Source organism: Diospyros lotus, chromosome 6, assembly GCF_014633365.1.
Source record: "Diospyros lotus cultivar Yz01 chromosome 6, ASM1463336v1, whole genome shotgun sequence".
In the NCBI taxonomy this organism is placed as follows: Eukaryota; Viridiplantae; Streptophyta; class Magnoliopsida; order Ericales; family Ebenaceae; genus Diospyros; species Diospyros lotus.
The window spans coordinates 44,671,827-44,693,820 of NC_068343.1; the positions used below are offsets into that span (position 1 = coordinate 44,671,827).

Here is a 21,994-nt window from a genome sequence, read left to right on the forward strand (position 1 = left end):
GATATTTTTTAAAACCACCCTACCCGACCCAACTCGCCTTATGCTTGAAATAATAATAAAAAGAAAATTATACAAATTTAGTCACTCGACTTAATTTGTAAATTATACCAATTTAGTCACTATTTCTGTAACGATCACTGTTACTTAACGGACGAAATCAGAAAGAGTGACTAAACTGTTGTAATTTTGAGAGTTGAGTGACTAAACATGCCCTTTACCCTTAGGATATGTTTGATTAGGGGTGAAAAGTTAGACAATTTTAATTTTATAGAATTTTAATTCTCATTCTATCAAGAATTCCAATTACTTGATTTTAAGGAAAATTTTTACTTTTTAAATTAAGATAGAATTTAAATTTTATGGAATTGAAAAATTGTTTGATGAAATTTTTTAGAATTTAAATAAAAAATGAATTATATTATCACTTTTTATCCCTATCAAACGTAACTTGTTGTATTTACTACTTATGAATTCTTTCTAAATATTCTCTTTATTTTTTTTTAAAAAAAGGATTAGTTTATGGCCATAGACAAAGACTTGAGCGCTATGCTTATGTTAAAAACTGACCCACTCACAAAATCGCCCGACCCGCCAGTTGGTTTGGAGACTTCCCAACCGACCCAACCCGCCCTAATTGCGGGTAGGATTTTTGCACACCCGCCTGAGTCGGGTCTGGTGATTTTACTGTCCAAATCGGCCCAACCCACCCGCAAACATTGGCCTTGAGATGCTACACATGACGGGACATGTTAGAGATTCAAAGTCCCACATTGGGCAATCACAATGTGGGATTTGTGATTGCCTAAAAAAAATGAAAGAGGCATACAACCCCATTATTTTGTTTTCAAAATCGCACGATTGGAGTTCCTAAAATAAATAGGTAACTCTCATTGGCATTAACTGTTGCTTTTAATTTTGCTGTAGGCACAATCACATGGAAGCATTTCTTTTGGGCAATGGGGTGGTTCAGGCGGAGACCCGTTTAGTTTCAGAATAGGAAGTTGGATAAAAGAGATAATTGTCCATGACGGAACAAATATCAAGTCAATCTCTTTTGAAGACGCGGATGGACACGAGTACGGACCTTTTGGCGGCAACAATCCCAACGATATCGGTGACGAAAAAAGAGTGAGTATTCAATTTACTACATATATATATATATATGATTAATCATCTCCCTTTCTTTACACATGTGGTAATTGTACTGCTATTTACAGATTCAGATCGATGGAGTCTCGGAGTATTTGACATCCATAGCTGGGACATATGGAAACTATAATGGTCTAATGGTGATCAGATCACTATCATTTATAAAAAATTTAAAGACACGTGGACCCTTTGGAACTGATATTGGAACCCCCTTCTCGCTCCCTATTGGAGATAGTGTAGTTAATGGGTTCCATGGAAGAGGAGGCTATTACCTTGATGCAATTGGAATCCATGCGAAACCGGTAAATTCATTTTATTTTTCTTATACTACCCCCCCCCCCCCCCCCCAATCCCAAATAGAAGTCATTTTTTCTAAAAATAAATAAATAAATGTTCATTTTTTAACTTTTGTGTGTCATACTTGAAAGGTTGATTGAGATTGACGCTATTTTACTCTTTTACTCTTGAAAAAAAAGGTTAGTATCATAGTAGCGAAAAAATGTATTGAGGTGCAAAACCTGCACCTAAGGTGTACACCTTTATGCTCTAATATGTCACCTATTGACTCACGACACATGATATGTTTTCTAAGACACCTGACTTGACAACTGAATTAGTTTTAACACCATTCGATATGAGTAAGACGTGCTTTTAAACAATTTGAACACTTAAATGTATGAGTTGAATAGAAATAAGTGTGAACACGTGTCAAGAGACATATGCCTTGTTGAGGGTTCACATTTGTGTGGGGCCTCCCACTACGGGTCCTCCAATTACGTCGTGCCACATTGTACATGCATGTCATTGACGGCTGCACGTGCATGTGGCACAATGTAATATAGGCACTGTGAGGGGACGGCCCTATACAAAAATTGCTCTTAAAACCTGCACTTGGGGTAGATAGTATGGCAAAATCTACCCTCAGGCTTTTAAAAATGGTTGGTTTATCATATATGGTTTGAATTCTACTCTTTCCCTAAAACAATGTGTAAAGTAAATATATATTTATTGGGTGAGGATTCAATTACTTCAAGTGTAACAGTTACACCTCTTTTCAACCACTCATTTGTAATAATTACTAACTGTTCGCGTATTCCTTCCCGCAAGTGAACGGAATCGTAACAAGTAATATAATGATGAATCAAGTATCGTTCCCATGAGGATTAGCTTTTAATCCCTACTTTAACCACTATTAACTTAAATAAGTCACACACAATTAAAAGAATACTCAATGGAAGTTTTGTATAAGTTAAAACTAACTCACCAAAAGGAAAACACAAGATAACTCTTTAGGTTTTAAATATAAAAATCTAATGCACTAGGGTTCATGAATTCACCGTAGTTCTATAAATGGTTTAATCTTTCAATGATTGGGTCTTATAATTCTTGCTTTGAACTGAAAATCAATTACCTTAATTTAATCAAAAGCCTCTCTCGATGGTCGATTGAATCTATGCTCACATATGAGATTAATTATCTCTAATTAATCTGCAAATATACAAACATGCATTTATCCACAATGATCATCAAAATAAGATTTCACAAGGCATAACGGTATCTCTACCTATTATCGAACCTTATGTCATTTATTATCAAGTGCTAATATATATTGAATCTCTCGAAAGCAATATAAATCACAAACACGTTCTAATGACGGTCAAACATCAAAACGGAGTTAGTGTATAATAAATGATCAATCCGAACGACAAAAATATAATAAAACCCAAATACTTTTAATTAAACCATCGTTGAACTAGGTTTCATCAATCACCCTAGCCACAAAGTACTTAGCCTAACATAGTTTTAACTAATGAAAAGTAATAAAAATGAAGTTCATGATGTTGTAAAGAAGAAAGAACAGAAAAATAAAACCAAAACCGAAGATCTTCAAGAAAATCTCCTCCTTTTGCCTCGACTTCCGTCTTCTCCTCCTCTCCAAAACTCCTAATCTCCCAAAAATAAGCCTTTATATAGCCCTCTTTAGGTTATCAAAGTCCTTCACCTTGAAGGAGTCCATTTCTCTTTTATTTGGATTGAAACGGGCTTAAAACGGCCTTGTCACAAAGCTTTGAACCCTACCGCGGTCCTACCGCGGTATGCTTGTTGCTGCAGACCCGTGAGCTCCAGAAAATAATTCCTAAAGCGGTCCTACAGCGGTATGCATATCGCTGTAAGACCGTGAGCTCCAGAAACTAAGTCTTATAGCGGTGCTACAGCGGTATGCATATCGCTCTAAGCCCGCTAGCTTTCTTCTTAGGCCTCTTGCTTTATCATCTTCAACTTCTTGTTCTCGATACTCTTTTGCTTCTTTTTAATTCGAAACCCGACCATGCCTCCAAACTTCATTTCACTCCCATCATGCACCAAAAATCACTCTTTTTGCTCCATGTCCGCTTTAACACATGCTCCACATCTACATAACCATATATAGAACCAAATCAAGTAGAAATCATGCTCATTGAACGTATAAATGCTAAGTTTATAGACCAAAATAAGTGTATAAAAGACACTTATCAAATACCCCCAAACTTAGACTCTTGATCGTCCCAAGCAAGATTATTGACTCAAATATATCACCCCTCAAGTAGAGAATAATTAATATTTCTAACTCACCCACATGTTGGATATCGTTTCAGGCAGCCTCAGATTTTGGGACTATTCAAAATTCACACAGAGTTTTCTAGTAATGCTACACAACTGTTTTGGACTTATTCCATGTTTTGATGTGTGTGTGCGTGCAAATCTTGTCAGGTACAATATCATGCATAAGGTTGTTGGTATCCCGACCCTTTGATGGTCCTGTACACTTTCTCGCTCGTAATATGCACTCCACCCCCAAACTTGGTCTTTTCATTCAGTCCCTAGGTGCTCTCAATCACTCTTTTCTTTCTTGTTCAAGTTTGGTTGGACTCAGCTAAAAATGGCGTTGTCTTGGTTTGTGAAGACTCTCTTTTATTTTGAATGCTTCGACATGCTAACATCCACTAGACAGTCAAACCCACCAGTTTTCTCAATCCCTAAGAGTTACAAACATCGGCACCATTATTGAGAATTTTTTTTTTTGGTAGAACGAGTGCATTTTATGCTCCATCTCATTTTTTTTTTTTTTTTTTTGATATCTTATGTGAAGCCTTCACTCCATTAAGCTTTCTGAATGACCCTTGTAACGAGCTTTTAGCCGATGACTCCCAAGCCAGATGACCACGGGGCACCAGGTTTTAAGATACCTCTACAGGCATAATCACTCAAGTCATTCAGGCTACGAAGAAAGGTATAAGATATATGCAGGCTCAAATTTAATTTGGTGCACGACATAGTGACATAGGGATGAGATCACTAGCCTATGGTCATTGCCTAGCTTCTCTTAGTATGCCTAACACATTCCACACAAATTTTACATGCACGGAATCAACACATTCCTCAACATTTGCCATCGTGGCTCAACCTTCCCCAAACTTTTCTTTTCATAATGTTTGATGATTGAGTTGCTCACAAAGTTGGTTTAAGGGTAAAAGTTTAAATGGGAACATATGCATTTAACCTCCTGACACTTGTGCTCAAACATTCGTCTCATATGGATAATGAATCACAAAACAAAATGAGTAGCATCACTATCTTTACTCGTTTCATCAAAATGGTATCAAATAAGATTCATCATTGATGGCACGTCTATCCAACAACACAAGATAATTTTTTTTTTTTTTTTAACAAGTCATACAACTAGATAGGCGAACTCATCATGCATGATTGGATCATCAAAACCCTCCCCCCAAACTTAAAATGAGCCATTGTCCCAAGGGATCGAAAGGCATTAAAAAGGAAGGAAGGTACCTGGCCAGAAGAGCCGGTGAGGTAGATTGGATATGATAGAGGATCAGCTCGCGGCCGCTTGGAAGTGTTTGAACTCGTTGCAATGGCTTTACCCTTGTTTGCGGCTGGAGTGTAGCGAGTTTTGGGTGCCACCTTTGCTTGGGCTCGGTCCTGGAAGCACAAAATCAAAACATGAGAATGAATAAGAGAAAGAATCAATTAATTCTTGGCTTGTTTGTTTCTTGTTCTTCATTTATTTATTTATTTATTTGTGGATTTATTGATTTTGTTTTGATTTATTTATTTTATAAGACTTAAATGTGTTGGAGAAGCCAAAGATGCCACAAGATCCCCCCCAAACTTAATTCATTCCATTCCCTCAATTCCTAATGCAATGTGTGTGCAAATGTGTGGAGATGTGTGGTTGGGGCATTTGAGCGAACACTTGGTGGGCATGCTGAGAGGACAAACAGAAAATAGGGCTTAGGATCCATGAAATTTTCCCAAATAAAAGCATATAAACAAGCAATAATTCAACCCCAACATCACCAACCACAACTTCATTACTCCCATTCACAAGCAACTCACCACCCATTTCCACAAAAAAGTATCAATTCGTGCAAACAAATTAAAAATTAGTTCACACATACCTTAAATGATGAAGATGGAGGGAGTGGAGGGGAGGTTATTGAGGGAGAACTTTGGAAAATGGGATGGGGGCAAGCTAGGAGAAGAGACGAAGGTGGGGGGAGGGTGCTTGGAGGGAGAGAAGGAAGAGTGAGAGCAAAAGGGGAAATGAAAAAGCAGGGGGGGTCGGCCTTAATGGGCCGACCCGCGAGCCACAGTAACTTTGTTGTGGAGCGGGCAAGTCACGGCATGCATGCCACAGCCCGCCCGCGAGCAGCAGAAACTCTGCTAGCTCGCGCTTGCGGCCGCGGCATGCATGCCGCGAGCTCCCCCTTTGAAATTTTTTTTTTTTTTTTAAACCCAAACTCTAAAGGATGAACTTCTCCTACCCAAAGCACTCTCTAACACATGCAAAATAAGGAAAGTAAAAGTACCAACACCAATAAATACAAAAAAATAAAAAAAAATGAAAGGATAGAAAATTGGGTTGCCTCCCAAAAAGCGCTTAGTTAACGTCGTTAGCTTGACAGTTCCGATGTGCTTATGCAAGGTTTCCCAACGCGGTGGAAACCTTGTCTTTTGGGAAGTCACCACCAAGATAGGATTTGACCCTTTGCCCATTCACTTTGAATGTGCCTTTTGTGTCATGAGTCACTTCAACTGCCCCGTAGGGGTATACTTGGACCACGGTAAACGATCCTGACCATCTCGAACGTAATTTGCCTGGAAACAACTTGAGATGCGAGTTGAACAACAGCACTTTTTGCCCCACCTAGAACTATTTTCGGTGTACATGCTGATCATGCCATTTCTTGGTTTTCTCCTTATATAACTTGGCATTCTCATAGGCTTCCAACCGGAACTCATCCATTTCATTTAGCTGTAGCAACCGTTTCTTACCAGCTTGCTTGAGATCAAAGTTCAGCTTCTTCATTGCCCAATACGCCCGGTGCTCTAGCTCAACAGGTAAGTGACATGCTTTTCCAAAAACAAGGCGATATGGGGACATACCAATCGGAGTTTTGAAAGCCGTTCTGTATGCCCATAATGCATCGTCCAACTTCTTAGACCAATCTTTTCGAGAAGTACTCACCGTAAGCTCAAGGATCTTCTTTATCTCTCGATTCGAGATTTCCACTTGGCCACTTGTTTGGGGATGGTATGGTGTAGCAACCTTATGCCTTACCCCGTACTTCGCCAAAAGAGATTCAAAATGCCGGTTACAAAAATGCTTCCCCCCATCACTGATAATGGCCCTAGGAGTTCCAAAACGAGTGAAGATGTTCGTTTTCAGAAAACTTACCACCCCTCGGCCATCGTTAGTTGGTAGTGCTACTGCTTCGACCCACTTGGAGACATAATCCACTGCCACTAGGATGTATAAATTGGAGAACGAGGATGGAAACGACCCCATGAAGTCAATGCCCCAAACATCAAATAATTCAACCTCAAGAATGCCATGTAATGGCATCTCGTGCTTCTTGGAGATGTTCCCCATTCTTTGGCATTTATCACACTTTTTTATCATGGTATAAGCATCTTTGAATAGAGTTGGCCAATAAAACCCAGATTGGAGTACCTTAGCTGCTGTTTTTGTTGCTCCGAAATGTCCACCATAGGGGGAGGCATGGCATTGCTCTAAGATCATCTCCATCTCATCTTCTGAAACACACCTCTGGATTACTTGATCTGCTCCTCTCTGATAAAGGATGGGATCCTCCCAAAAATAGAATTTGAGCTCCGAAAAGAATTTTTTTCTTTGATGGTAATCATAATCAGGAGGTACAATGTTACTTGCAAGGTAATTGACATAGTCGGCATACCATGGTACCTCTGTTTCGCTGCTTGCTCGTTCCACTCTTAGAAGCTGCTCATCTAGAAATTTTTCATTAATATCCCCTGTTTCGGATTGATTTTGTTGCTCCAATCTTGAGAGGTGGTCAGCTACCACATTCTCACATCCTCTCTTATCTCGAATTTCCAAATCAAACTCTTGGAGAAGTAGGACCCAGCGGATTAGCCTTGGTTTTGCCTCTTTTTTTGAAAATAAATATTTCAGTGCGGTATGATCCGTATAAACAATCACCTTTGAATCAATGAGGTATGATCAAAATTTTTCGAAAGCAAAGACCACCGCTAGGAGCTCTTTTTCTATTGTGGCATAGTTCATTTGGGCATCATTGAGAGTCCGACTTGCATAGTAAATCACATGTAAGACCTTGTCCCTTCGTTGTCCCAACACTGCCCCAACTGCATAGTCACTAGCATCACACATTAATTCGAACGGCATGTTCCAATCTGGTGCCACAATAATAGGTGCGGAAATTAACTTTTCCTTTAGAGTGGTAAATGATTTTAGGCACTCCTCAGAAAATGAAAATTTTACATCCTTCTCCAACAAGTTGCATAGAGGCTTTGTAATCTTGGAGAAATCCTTAATAAATCGTCTATAAAAACCGGCATGTCCCAAAAAATTGCGGATACCCTTGACGGATGTGGGTGGAGGAAGCTTCTCAATCACTTGAATTTTTGCCTTGTCAACTTCAATACCCCTAACTGAAATTCGGTGTCCCAATACAATTCCCTCTTAGACCATGAAATGACATTTCTCCCAATTGAGCACCAAGTTTGTTTCTTCACAACGCTTCAAAACAAGTGTCAAGTTTTTTAAGCATTCGTCATATGAAGAACCAAAGATCGAAAAATCATTCATGAACATTTCAATAAATCTTTCTACCATATCGGAGAAGATTGACATCATACACCGCTGAAAAGTGGCAGGGGCATTGCACAAACCAAACGGCATCCGTCGGTAGGCGAATGTACCATATGGATAAGTGAATGTTGTCTTCTCTTGGTCTTCTGGAGCTATTGGAATTTGATTGTATCCCGAATAGCCATCAAGGAAACAATAGTGGGAATGACCTGCTAAGCGCTCCAACATTTGATCAATGAATGGTAGGGGAAAATGATCTTTTCGCGTTGCATCATTCAACTTACGATAGTCGATGCAAACCCGCCATCCGGTAATAGGTCGAACTGGAATGAGCTCATTATTTTCGTTCTTTTCCACTGTAATACCTCCCTTCTTAGGCACCACTTGAATCGGACTAACCCAAGCACTATCTGAGGCAGAGGCATGTAGAGGAGCCTATTGCAATAGGGTCATGGGGTGGCGAGGGAGGGTCTTCCCCTTGGCAGCAACAACAACCCTTTTCGAGAAGGCTGCAGTTATCTCGACAATAGCGATAGCAGTCTCTCGGCTTCTCTCGGCAACAATTGCAATTCCCTCGGCAGCGGACCTGCGTCTCTCAGAGGGGTGCATCATCTCCTCTCCGCAGCTTATCTCTCTAAGAGCCAGGCATCTCTTACGGTCGTAGCTTTCGGCTAGGGCTTCTCTCGGCCATGGCTTCTCTCTGCTAGTCCTCTTGGCGAGGTCTCTCCGAGAGACCTCGCCGAAAGGATCTCTTCTCCTCTCAGGGAAAGGCCTCTGTCCACCAGCTCCATTTTGGTGCCTTCCATGAGCTGGTTCTTCCCTCTACCAAATTGCATATAATTTATATATATATGTAATACATGTATGCATGCTGATATATATAGTAGCAGCAAGATAGAGGGACATGTATATATAACATATGGCATATATTTATATATGTATGGCAAGTGTGCTCACGTGATGGCCATAGAGAAGGTTTTACGCGTAGCAATGACCTTATATAATGTCATGTCAAAAGGCACTTATATAGTAAGTAAGAAACATGCAAGGTCGACCACTTGACTACATGCATATTGGATGATACTCAGCAGCATGCTATGCGATGCGCTATTCATATTTCATAAATAATATGTATGATAAAGCGGGAAATATTTAGCAACATCTTCGCCCAGCCTAGGGCTGTGCCGGGCAGGTCTCTTAGGGACCAAGACCCTGCTTTGGCAGTCTACCATGAGGTCCACCTTCTCTCAGAGGACCCTTTAGGTTGACCAACCTTTCGGGGGGGATTCTTTTTAAGCCTATCCGAATGTTATTAATGTGCAGGTTTATCCCCAACACCCTATAACAGTACTGAGATTGACCCTCTCTCGTTAGGAAAGGTATAACTGTTCCATATTCAATAATAGCATGCTTTACTTGTCTATTGAACTGATTTTTTATTGGTACTAACTTAAGCATTGGAGGGCATATGTGGCTGATGAATCCCCGTTCGCCTTCTAACTTGTTCTTGTGAGGGTAGATATTCTTGAAGCACACGGGAGGCTAATCCCGAGCGATACCGAAGGTTCCCTCAAGAGACCATCTATGACCCCGACCAGGATATCGGGGATTGGAGCTACCCAACGCCTGTCTTCACCAACAGACTCCTTCCAACTGTCGACCCCACTTTGCCTTGGCTCCAGCTTTTTCGCATTACATATTCTATTGTCATAGTTTTCGGACTACAATAATTGGCGTCGTCTGTGGGAAACAGACAAGAAGCTAAAATCTATGAGAAAGACAGCCAAGTCTACCAGTGTCAGATATTAATTGGGTAATATAAGAAGAACCAACACACCTCGTATAGGGAGCTAGAGGGCTTGCTGGCCGATTGGGCTCCCCAGTATGAAGCTGTCAGAAGTTGCGTACGGACTTCCAAAAAATCTTCAGCTGCCTTAAGACAAGTTCCTTCAGTGACCGCGCGGTCATCCCACAGTCCTTGATCAAGCATCAGCAACTATTTTTCCCGATGAATGCGGGAAATCAGGGAAGACCATGATGCAGTTAGAGCGTAGCGGGAGTGTTAAAAGTGTTTTACATGCGTTGTTGCCAACAACAAGGTCACGACAAATTCTTCAGAATTATCATTGCCCCAGTCTGTCTATTGATAGTCTTCAAGAAACACGAGGCAGTGTCATTTGAGTGTTCCCCTACAAGTATGCAACTAAGGATGAGATAGTTGAGAAACTCAAATGGACATGAAAGACAATCAGCTGCTATAGGATATATCAAGAATATGACTCCAAGAAGGAGTGAGAAGCCAACTTAAAGTCCGTGGTGTATGATCATTAGCAACAAGGGTGTCGTGGATAGCCTAGTATAAAGCCCTTGAAGAGATAGGCTCTTCTCATGCTTCAGAATCGATGATAAAAACAAAGTTGATTATGGACCCAAATACAATAAATCAGCTATAAGGCTATGAAAGTGACGTCTGATATCCAAGCTTGAGGTGGTTCTTTATTTTCTGGAAGAGTAAGAGCTATTGAGGTCTTCTAAAGCAAAGTGTGAAAGCAGTAACGAAGAGTTGTTAGTCCCATTGGCTGTAGCAAGTCATGAACTTTATGCCACAAGAATAAAGGGAATGAAGCCTTGGAAAGCATGAAGAGGTGGAGAAACATTATGACGTTGTAACAATTGGTGTTGAATTTTAAACTTTTGCAGCTATTTGCTTTGGCAACCGTGTTGTTGCTTATCAAGCTCTAAACCAAATTGCTGGTGCCATTGCAGATTGCAGCCTAGCCATAGCTCTCGATAGAAGTCACGAAGGCAGTTTCTAGAAGAGTTACTTTACTTGAGACAATATCCTAATTGCTCTAAGACGCTACTATGGAAGCTCCCAACTTACGGGTAGACATGACAAACTCGTTCTTGGACAGCGGTATTCCTAATAAATTTGATCGTCTCGGCCAATAGATGTTTCTAACAAACAGAGACTGTGAGTATTCATAATCCTTCGAACACCTTGAGTCCGAGTAAGGGGGAAAGGACATAAGACATCCGAGGTATGCTGAAAGAAATCGAATATATCTAATTCTAGCGAGCTAAAGCCACGATCCGACGAATGGTATGGGCAAAAGCCAACGTGTGAAGAGAAACCATTTTGACACGACCATGGTGATAAAGGTGATTGAAATAAGGATAGCCAGAGAAAGGATAATGCATTGAATAGTCCCGAGAAAAGAAACAGCGGGGCTGCTTGGGAGTGAGCCCGTGCAATCTAGGCATTCAAAAGCTCTGCGAGAGATTCCATGACAGATCTAAAGCGGGCAATGTGTTAACGCCATGAGGCACCATATGATGGTCCTCTCACTATCCTTATCGTAATCACCAAGCAACTTATGAGAAGAATCCTTACCTGCGTCAACTCCTTTCCTAGCAAAGAGGCCTGCCCAGGATAACATATATGCTATGCTATGTGTTGGAAATGTATGCCCTAAAGACACGTTTTGTTTAATTTATGGTAATGATGTTTCTTTTATTCAGTTTATGGCACATATATTATTTGCATTTAATTGTTGGAAAGGTGTCCATGCTATTAAGTAAGTGATTCATGTGATGGGTCGTTCTTCACAGTTAGGCATGAATCATGGGTACTTAATAAGCAAGAAAATATAATTCTTGATCTTTTGATAGAACTGGGAATTCTATCATGATAAGATCATTGTGCAATAGATCCTAATGGAGGATGGCTTGCCTTAGCCAGTAAACAGTCCGTTTACTCTAATTGTACAAGCACATTTGGAATGCGTAGAGTGGACCTGTGATAGAAGCTAATGACAAAGTACTAATTATCATGGAGCTAGTCTATCACTGCTACTACGTGGACGAGTACTCTAATACTTGAGTATTAGTTGGTGGTCTAGTGAACCTGGAGCTATATTCTTAGATTCATTGTAGGTGAGGTCTATCAAAGATCAATATCCTTTTGAGTTGGGAGTATGGTTTCTAATTAGCTAAGACAGACTAATACAAGATAGTTTCTGTGATTCACCCCCTTGTGATTGTCCAAGAATAATCGAATAATCTAGGGCCCTGGGAACGTGACTTAAGAGTGTGTGCTTCTGGGTAGCTCCCAGTGATAAGCAAGTACATTCGAGTAGTCACGGATTATTGGACTAGTGATCTAAGGATGGTAGAAGTCATTTAGAAAGGTGTTAGTACATTATTCCTTTCTAAATGATGGGTGTTACGCAGAGGGGTATTTTCGTCATTACACTAGTAGGTCAAAGACATGGCATATGCAAAATTATTCGTGGGGTCAGTGTTACCATATGGTGATAGTTGGAACACTTAGAATGACAAAATATAGCTACTAGGTAGCAGGGATATTTTGGTCATTTTAGTAGCCGTGAATAATTTGTCTTTTGGTCCCCGGGGTAGCTCGATGTAACTCATGTATTTTTAATACATTTGGCTTGTTGGATGAATTACATTGAGAGAGAATTATTTTATTCAGAATGGTCCATTGGGCTAGAATAAAATAATAGTTCATTAGGGTTTTTAAGTAATTAATTGGGCTAACCCAATTAGAAAATTAATTAAAAGATCTTGGCCCATTAGGGTTTGGCCCACTAGGGTTTTAACCCTAGGGTTCTCCCTATATATATCTCTCTTTAGTTGTTTTTTCATCCAAGTCGTTTTTCATTCTTCTTCACCGAAGAGAGGCCACGAGTTCGAGTCATACTCCGGAAGATCGAACGGGTGCGTTTGAGTTCTGATGCGACGGAGCCGAAGGCTAGCAGGACAGCCGTCGTCTCCACAACGCGAAGAAGCTCCCATCACTCCATTCCGTCCGGTAATCCGCCGCAAAAGTAAGTCTCCTAGATTCTTATCAATACGAGGAACGTTTTTTGATTTTAAAACGCTTCCGTTGCATGCTTTGTTTCCTCGTTCATGATCCTTCACTATGAAGATTTGGAATCCTCTTAGGGGAAAAGAAAGAGACAGGGCGTATCGGGTTAACCGACTTCGCTCAACACTTCAAACAACCACGAGCAGGGTGCCATGATGGTATTCGAAGAATTTGTGAATGGTAGGACGACGGTCGAACAAATTAGGCGATTGAGTAACTAAATTGAACCATGGATTTGCTACAAAGAGTTGAGTCCCTAGATGTTGGAAAAGTCAAGGCCGAAGCCTTCTTGATGGTGGAAAGTTGAGCCAAGCTGTAAAGGGAAGTTACTCGGGGCCAATCATAGAAGAAGGCTACCTGGGTGCCCAATCAGATATGCTACAACGGAATAAGGACAATGTATTGACACCTTAGGATTGCTCCTTCATTTTTCCCATTGTAATCATCAAGTGCTTTGTTAACAAAATTCCTTCAAGCGGGTGACACTTACAATGAGTAAGTTCACCCTCGAGCATTCCATGTAACACCCCGAAATTTGGAGATAAATAATAATTTGTGTTGTTTGAGAAAATAGGAAATTAAAGCTAATTAATTTCTAAATCTTTGGGGATGTATGAGGATGTGATAATTGATTTGGGTAATATAAGAAATGTTGAATTATTTAATGGTGGGTGGAAATAATTATTTATGAGGTTAATTTAAAGAAAAATATTTAATCATTTTATTTTACTTTATTTTTGGTGGTTAGGTATTATTTGAAAAGAGTTGGGGTATAAGTATAATTATAAAAGTGGGGCATTTGTGATAATCTCTGGAAATTGTGAGGTTTAAACGTAATTTCTAGGAACTACCATGGGTCACTTTAAAATTAATGTAGAGTGCATATTTGATTGAGGATGGTGGCTAGCCGGGTGGTCGCGTGCGAGGGTGTCTTGGGCGAGGTCGCAGGTTTGAGTCGCGGGGTTTGCACGGGCTAGAAGGATTTTGGCTGAATTTTCAGCCAAAACCTTACCCAAAATGGCATCGTTTTGGGCAAGGTGGTGGGAAACCAGCAGCTGCCACGCGGTGCACGTTGGGCCGCCCAATTCTATGCTTTTTAAACCCCGATTTCAGCTGGTTCGGGGAGCAAAATTAAGCCATTCCAATGAGCAAATTAGAGGGAAGAAGAAGGCGCGTGAAGTGTGAGAAATTGGAGAAGGAATTTAAGATTAAACTCAGTTTAATCGTGGTTTAATTAGCTAGGTAAGTAGAGAAGCAAGTATTAATAATTCTATACGGTTGAAATTTAATTTTGGGTCCGATTTTGTTAATTTTGGGAGGTTATTCTATTTTGCAGTGTGTATTATTTTGGTGGGGTTCAAGCGTAAAAACACTGTAAAGAGCTAAACAAGGCAAACTCCCTTCTACCTTTGCGATCTCTTTCCATTTTATGAACCCCACGCCTTCCCTTAATTCTTTTCGATTTCACATATTAATTATATGAATTGAGGATGTTATTGGTATGATTTAATTTAAATTAAATATGAGACTCCTTAGGATTTTATTTGTTGTGTGCCTACGGGATATTGTGTATCGCCCTTATTCCTTTCGAAATGATGCTGAACCCAACTTGGGGATTAGGTCCCTAGATATGTAGGTTTATTTATGGATTTCTTGGGTATGGATCGGTTAGAGCTATCAAACAGTGGGATAGGAGTCGGCTATTTGGTGACGTCGGAGCAGACTATCGTACGACCCTAAAATGGACCATCGAGCGGACACTCCTAGTCATTGACCGTTGACCAGTGCCAGGCACTATCGACTAGCTTTTGTTAGTGTAGGTGCTCTAGACCCAATTAGATTGGGCAAATTGTACGCTGACATTTTTAATCATATTTCATATTGAATAAAGAGTTATTTAATTCTACAAGAAGTCGTTCTATTAGTTTCTTATTATTAATGTAATGATCGGATGAAACTAGATAGAAGTCCATATGATGTATACTGTGATTAATCTATAAAGATGTGAGATGATGCATCACAGTTTCTCGACATCATTAAATGTCCCAAGTCGTAGCAATGTCAAGAATGGACATTAACAATTGCGGTAAGACTTGTATGTGCTATGTTTTTGCTATGTGATAGCAATGGGGGACTCACACCCATAGGCATGGGGATGCCTAGACAAGTACATAGGTGACCAATGTTGGAGAACATGTCACTGGACATGACTCGCCATGAGAATCCATTTTGGTTAAATGTTGATGGAATTCTCATACGAGATGGGTGTAACTAATCCTTGGACCTGAGGTTGTCACGGTCATCTCATAAGAAGACCGATATGCTTTGACATCGTTTCGATGGGCCTAGATAAAGGCTGCACGTGGGCGATCGTTGGGCATATCGTGAGGCTTATGGAGATGGGTGCATAACTAAGATGGGACTCGTCTATCCCTTGATAGAGGATGATGTATCTAAGGCGCCTTCGGTGGATATTCACTTTAAATCCATGGCCATGGTGAAAGAGATAAATAAGGAGTTATTGATTCACTTTCTATTAAGTGTAGATATCCGGATAACCGAAGAAAGACTTATGTGATCATAATCAAGCAACACACTGCCAACTTGAGATCACATAGGATACATTGACAAGAGGATCGAATTACACGGTAACCATGCTCGTGAAAGGTTATTTGCAGATTATGAATCCTTCTGAATAATTGGGTAGGCATGATACCTTGCTAGAGGCCAATCTTGTCTTATGTGTTCATACCGACACATTGCCAACATATTCAGGAGCCTAATGAGTCATACGCAATAGGCACGGTCCCTGGCTTAAACTAGGAAAGCGGACGTATGGTTAAGTGGGACACTTCGGCAAGAAGTTGTGCCGTCGTAGGTTCTCACGGGAAAAGAACAAACAGACGTAATGACGTCGATATGACGAGGGGTCGTCATAAAGGAAAAGGTTTCCTAAAATAGCAATTGATTAAATTAGAAAGTAGTTTCTAACTTAATGATTAAATTAGAAAGAAGTTTCTAATTTAATAATTTGGGCTTAATTTAATACTTGGGCCAAATAAAGTATTTGGGCCAAATATTAAATTAAATTAAATATTTGAGCTAAATTAGATTTGGGTCAAATATTAAATAATAAATATTATATTTGGGCTAAATAAGATTTGGGCCAAATATTAAATATTAATTATTTGGGCTTGAATTAGATTTCGGCCACATATTTATAAATGAATTTGGGCCACTTTAATTTCTAGTTGGACTAGGAATAATGGGCTAGCCCAATCCATGTCCCCTAGGGTTTGGGAAAACCCTAGTAGGTTGCTTCTTTATAAATAGCCCTTTATGGGATGCCCAAAATCATGCCTCTTATTTTTGTTGGTTTTCAAGAGTTGAAAATCAATTATTTTCCCGTCCATTCATAAGCCTTGTTAGGAGAAGGAGCTAGCACTCCTATTCCGCTCTCTTTGCCAACGGACGCGTGCCGCGTATCACGAGTTAGAGGCCAGACACTTGGACGGCTCGAATCCGCGAATGACTCGATAATCTAAAGGTTAGATTTATTTATTTGTTTGTGAAAGATTTAATTTTGACGTTGATCCAATCGCCGGGATCGGGGTAAGGTTCAAAATTTTGAACTACGCTGCTTGCCCCGTAGCGATCTTGCTTTAATTTCAGTGGTATCAGAGCCATCGTCGAAATATTTCAATTCCTTACGTGCGGATTCGGTTATGTTGTTATTTGTGAAATAATTAATTAATTGTTGCGTTTTTATTTTTGGATTGCAAAACTTTTTGGTTGAAGGGCAAAAGATCGTGTATGACACGAAAAAGGGTGAAACGGGGTTCGGGGTGCATACGGATGCACCGGAGGGCCAAAAGGCGAAGCCATGCGGGGCTGGCACGCGCAGGGCACCGCCAGGGGCTGCCCAGCGCGCGCAGGCACCCCAAGGCGCGGCCGCGCGTAAGCTGTGGCGCCCCAGGCGCGATCGCGCGCTGCGCGCAGGCGCTGCAAGCGGCCCGCGCGCGCAAGGCGCAGCCGTCGCGGGTGCGACCCGCGATCCGCGCGCGGGCGCGACCCGCGAGCCGCCCGCGGGCGCGGCCGACCTGCGCGCGGCCTTCTCGCCCCAGCCGCCCGCACGGCCACGGCCTGCACGCCCCAGCGGCCGCGGCCAACGCGCCTGCCCGGGCGCGCCCTGCGCGCCCCATGCCCGCCCCATGTCCGCTCCACGCGTGCTACTGCTGGCAGCCTGTTGGACAGGCGCGGCCAGCAGCTGGGTGGCCCCCCTAGCTGCCTTGGGCTGTGTCTTGGCCCTTTCTCGGGGTTCACGTGAAGCACTCCGGCCGACCCTTTGGTGTCCCAGTGCATTCCGTACCCTCAGGTAGGGCCCGGCTAAATTGTTTGGCTATTTTATTATTTTTATCCCATCCATGAGTGTATGACATTTATGGACCGTGATTAAAATTGGGCCAGGGCCGTTATTTGGGTTATTTATTAATTATTGGGCTGCTAGTGTATGTTTGACATGCATTGGTTGATCCAAGGCCTGTTGAGCCTTGTTAGTTAGACTAATGGATAGAGCCCAAGCCTAACTCAATTAAAACAATTTTGTTTTTCCAAAATTATACAAATTTTCAATTTATTGAAAACGTTTCATTAAGTTTGAAATAAATGCGATAATTAATTAACATAATCTAAATGAATCAATGTGATTGATTGCATGGGTGTATGGTATGGATCGAGTCGACCATTTACATTTATTTTATGTTGGGAATGAATGCTTGTAAATTTGGTTTTTGAAATAGGGCCTGCGTGTCCTGCCTCTCTTATACTCTGATGTACATTCTCTTCTCATCTCACTCCCCCCGAATGTAACTCGGGGTTTCTGATTCTATGTAATGTATGTAGAATAGAATAGAGTAGCGATAGTTGTAGTTTGTATGAAGAGCAAGAGATGGAGCCAAATTGAAGACAAGATTCGAAGACTAATGAAGGCTTGAAGAATGTGCTTATGAAGCAAGATGTGATTCTTCACCTAGGTTTGGCCCGCTAGCTTTCCTTCTATGGCTCGAGGGGGCTAGCCGTAGTTATCCATACCATACACCGGTTTGAGTCGTTTATTATGCATTATTAATTTGATTAATTGCATGTGATGAGACCTAAATAAATAAATAATAAATCCCTCATTAATATTAAGCCAACTTGCCTTCCATCATTATGAAGCGTTAGGTTTCTAGCTGACACTTGATTTGTTGAGTCACTCAAGGTCATGTGTCACCTATGATTCCTATGTTTCATGGGCCATGAGATGTCCCTGAATGATGGGTCCGACTTAACTAGAAAGGTGGGGTTTGTTGAGTCACTCAAGGCCTTACTGAATATAGAGGCAAAGATTGGGAGTCACATAAGATGTGCTTGGCAAGAAGTTGTCAACCCAATGAATCTAGGAGTTGCATGGAGATGCAATTGGTAGCAAGTACCTACCTAATCAATCCTAGCACAATTTGTTGAGTCACTCAAGGTTGTGCGAGGGGAGATGGGATCCTAGCTCACTAGGAAATCTTCCAACGGGATTTCCCGAGTTATGTCCTGAGGGTGGCAAACTCGTAGAAAATAGTGGGAGCAATCATAAAGTGTTACTTTTTGCAATTTATGATTTCGTAATTAAATATGATTATAACATTTATCTCTATAATTCAGGTTGTTGATCCAGAATGTCTGGAAATGTGTCGATAAGATCGATACTCGATGGCAATAATACCTTCAATGGGACGAATTTCCTCGATTGGGAGATGAATGTGAGGATAGTCCTCACTCATGAGAAGATCCTCTATACGATAGAGACACCTCTTCCTCCCGAACCATCACTCGAGGATGTCGTAGCACATGAGGCCTGGAAGACACACAAGGGTGATATGATTACTGCTCAGTGTATCATCCTGGCAGCCATGACCCCGGAACATAGGCGTCAGCATAAGGGTTATACTGCCTATGAGATCATGGCTAGGCTCAAGGATCTCTATGAGGAGCGAACTAGGCATGAACGTTATGACGTTGCCAAAAAGCTCTTCAGGTGCCGTATGGCTGAGGGATCATCTGTTGAAAAGCATGTCACTGAGATGATAGGCTATATTGACAGATTGTCAGAGCTTGGTGTGGGTATGGATTCAGAACTTACCCTTGATTTTGTGCTACAGTCCCTTCCTAATTGTTATGGACAGTTCATCATGAATTTCAATATGATGAATATGGATAAAACTCTTGGAGAGTTACTGTCCATGTTGCGGGAGGCTGAGCCCGAGATAAACAAGAAGGCTAAGGGAAGTGTTCTCTTAGTTGGAGGTCCCAAGGGGCGCAACGGCAAGCCTAAGAGTAAGAAAGTCAAACAGAAGAAGAGTTCTTCCACAGCGCCATCTGGAGGAGTCCAGAAGACCAAAGCCCGTAAGGGCAAGGAGGATGCGGTCTGTTTCCACTGTAACAAGCCGGGCCATTGGAAACGGAACTGTAAGGAATACCTTGCAGAGGTGCAGAAGAAGAAGAGTTCTACTTCAAGTACTTCAGGTATTTATGTTATTGAAGTTAATTTATCTACTTCTGATCAGTCCACATGGGTATTAGATACTGGATCTGGTGCTCACATTTGCACTTCTGTGCAGGGGCTTAGAGGTACGAGACGATTGACTCCAGGAGAGGTGGACCTACGCGTCGGCAATGGATCAAGAGTTGTTCCATTAGTTGTAGGGACTTTTTCATTGACATTGCCCTCTGGGCTTGTGTTAGATTTACATAATTGTTACTTTATTCCTAGTTTGACTAGGAATATTATTTCTATTTCTTGTTTGGACAAAGATAGATTTTCATTTTTATTTAAGAACAATAGTTGTTCATTTTATAAAAATGAGTTGTTTTATGGTAAAGCAACAATATGTAACGGTTTGTATGTTCTTGATGTTGATACCTCTATTAATAACATAAATATTAAGCGATTGAAATCAGGTGATTTAAATAGCACTTATTTATGGCATTGTCGCCTTGGCCATATAAATGAGACTCGCATATCCAATTTGTATAAAAATGGATACCTTAGCACATTTGATTATGAATCATATGGTGCTTGCGAATCTTGTTTACTTGGTAAGATGACTAAATCTCCTTTTAAAGGAAAGGGAGAGAGGGTCAGAGAAGTGCTAGAGCTTGTGCACACTGATGTGTGTGGGCCCATGTCCACCCAGGCTCGAGGTGGGTACGTCTACTTCATAACCTTTACTGATGATAGATCACGTTTTGGTTATGTGTATCTCATGAGACACAAATCTGAAGCTTTTGAAAAGTTCAAGGAATTCAGATTTGAAGTAGAGAAACAAACTGGAAAAAGCATCAAAGTACTTCGATCAGATCGAGGTGGTGAATACTTGAACAGTGAGTTTCTAGATCATCTGAATCAGAATGGGATTCTCTCACAATGGACTCCACCTGGAACACCAGAGATGAATGGTGTGTCTGAGAGGAGGAATAGGACCTTGTTGGACATGGTTCGATCCATGATGAGTCGCACTGAACTCCCCATTTCATTTTGGGGATACGCACTCCTCACCGCGATCTTTATTTTGAATAGGGTTCCAAGTAAATCAGTTACTCAGACTCCATATGAGATATGGAAAGGAAAGAAGCCAAGTTTATCTTTCCTTAAGATTTGGGGTTGTGAAGCTTATGTCAAGCGTGTTGATAGTAATAAGCTAGAACCCAAATCAATGAGAAGTTTGTTTGTGGGATATCCAAAAGAAACAAATGGATATTACTTTTACCACCCACAGGAACAAAAGGTGTTTGTTACCAAGCATGCGGTATTCCTTGAGAAGGAATTCTTAGATGCTGTGGTTAGTGGGAGGAATGTTAAACTCGATGAGATTCGAGGTGATCCACAAACAGATACTCCCCTCCAGGAACCCGAGGAAGATCAGACACAAGATGTTGTGTCAATTCCCCAATCTTCCACACAAGGACTTCGTAGGTCAACGAGAGTTTGTCATGAGCCTGAGAGATATGGATTTCTCATCTCGACACATGGAGATGTGCTTCTGGTTGAGAATGACGAACCAAATACCTATGATGAAGCAATGTCAGACATTGACTCTAGGAAATGGCTTGATGCCATGAAATCTGAAATGGATTCCATGTACACTAACCAAGTATGGACTTTGGTTAATCCACCCGAGGGTATTAGACCCATTGGGTGTAAGTGGGTCTTCAAAAAGAAGACTGACATGGAAGGTAATGTACAGACGTACAAAGCCAGGCTCGTGGCCAAAGGTTTCAGTCAAAGACAAGGAGTTGACTATGATGAAACCTTCTCGCCTGTAGCAATGATAAAATCCATTCGGATTCTGCTTGCAATAGCTGCCTATCATGACTATGAGATTTGGCAGATGGATGTCAAAACAGCTTTCCTCAATGGAAACCTGATTGAGGATGTGTATATGACACAACCCGATGGTTTTGTCATCCAAGAACATGCAAATAAGATTTGTAAGTTACAAAGGGCCATTTATGGTCTAAAGCAAGCATCCCGGAGTTGGAATCAACGTTTTGATGAGACAATCAAAGAGTTTGATTTTTCACAAAACGAAGATGATCCTTGTGTTTACAAGAAGATTAGTGGGAGCACGGTGGTCTTTTTAGTCCTCTATGTAGACGATATATTGCTCATAGGGAATGATGTTCCCATGTTGCAATCAGTTAAAAAATGGCTTTCAGAAAATTTCTCCATGAAGGATTTGGGAGAAGCAACCTATATTCTGGGAATAAGG

The 21,994-nt window shown here is 41.1% G+C and overlaps 1 long non-coding RNA gene across 1 annotated transcript; it reads left to right on the top strand.

Moving 5' to 3' along the window:
- The first annotated feature begins 897 nt into the window (after positions 1–897).
- Positions 898–8,777, top strand: LOC127804752 (uncharacterized). Its single transcript, XR_008023715.1, has 3 exons — positions 898–1,128; positions 1,218–1,451; positions 8,722–8,777. It is a non-coding gene; the product is annotated as an uncharacterized LOC127804752 (long non-coding RNA).
- Positions 8,778–21,994: the final 13,217 nt, after the last annotated feature.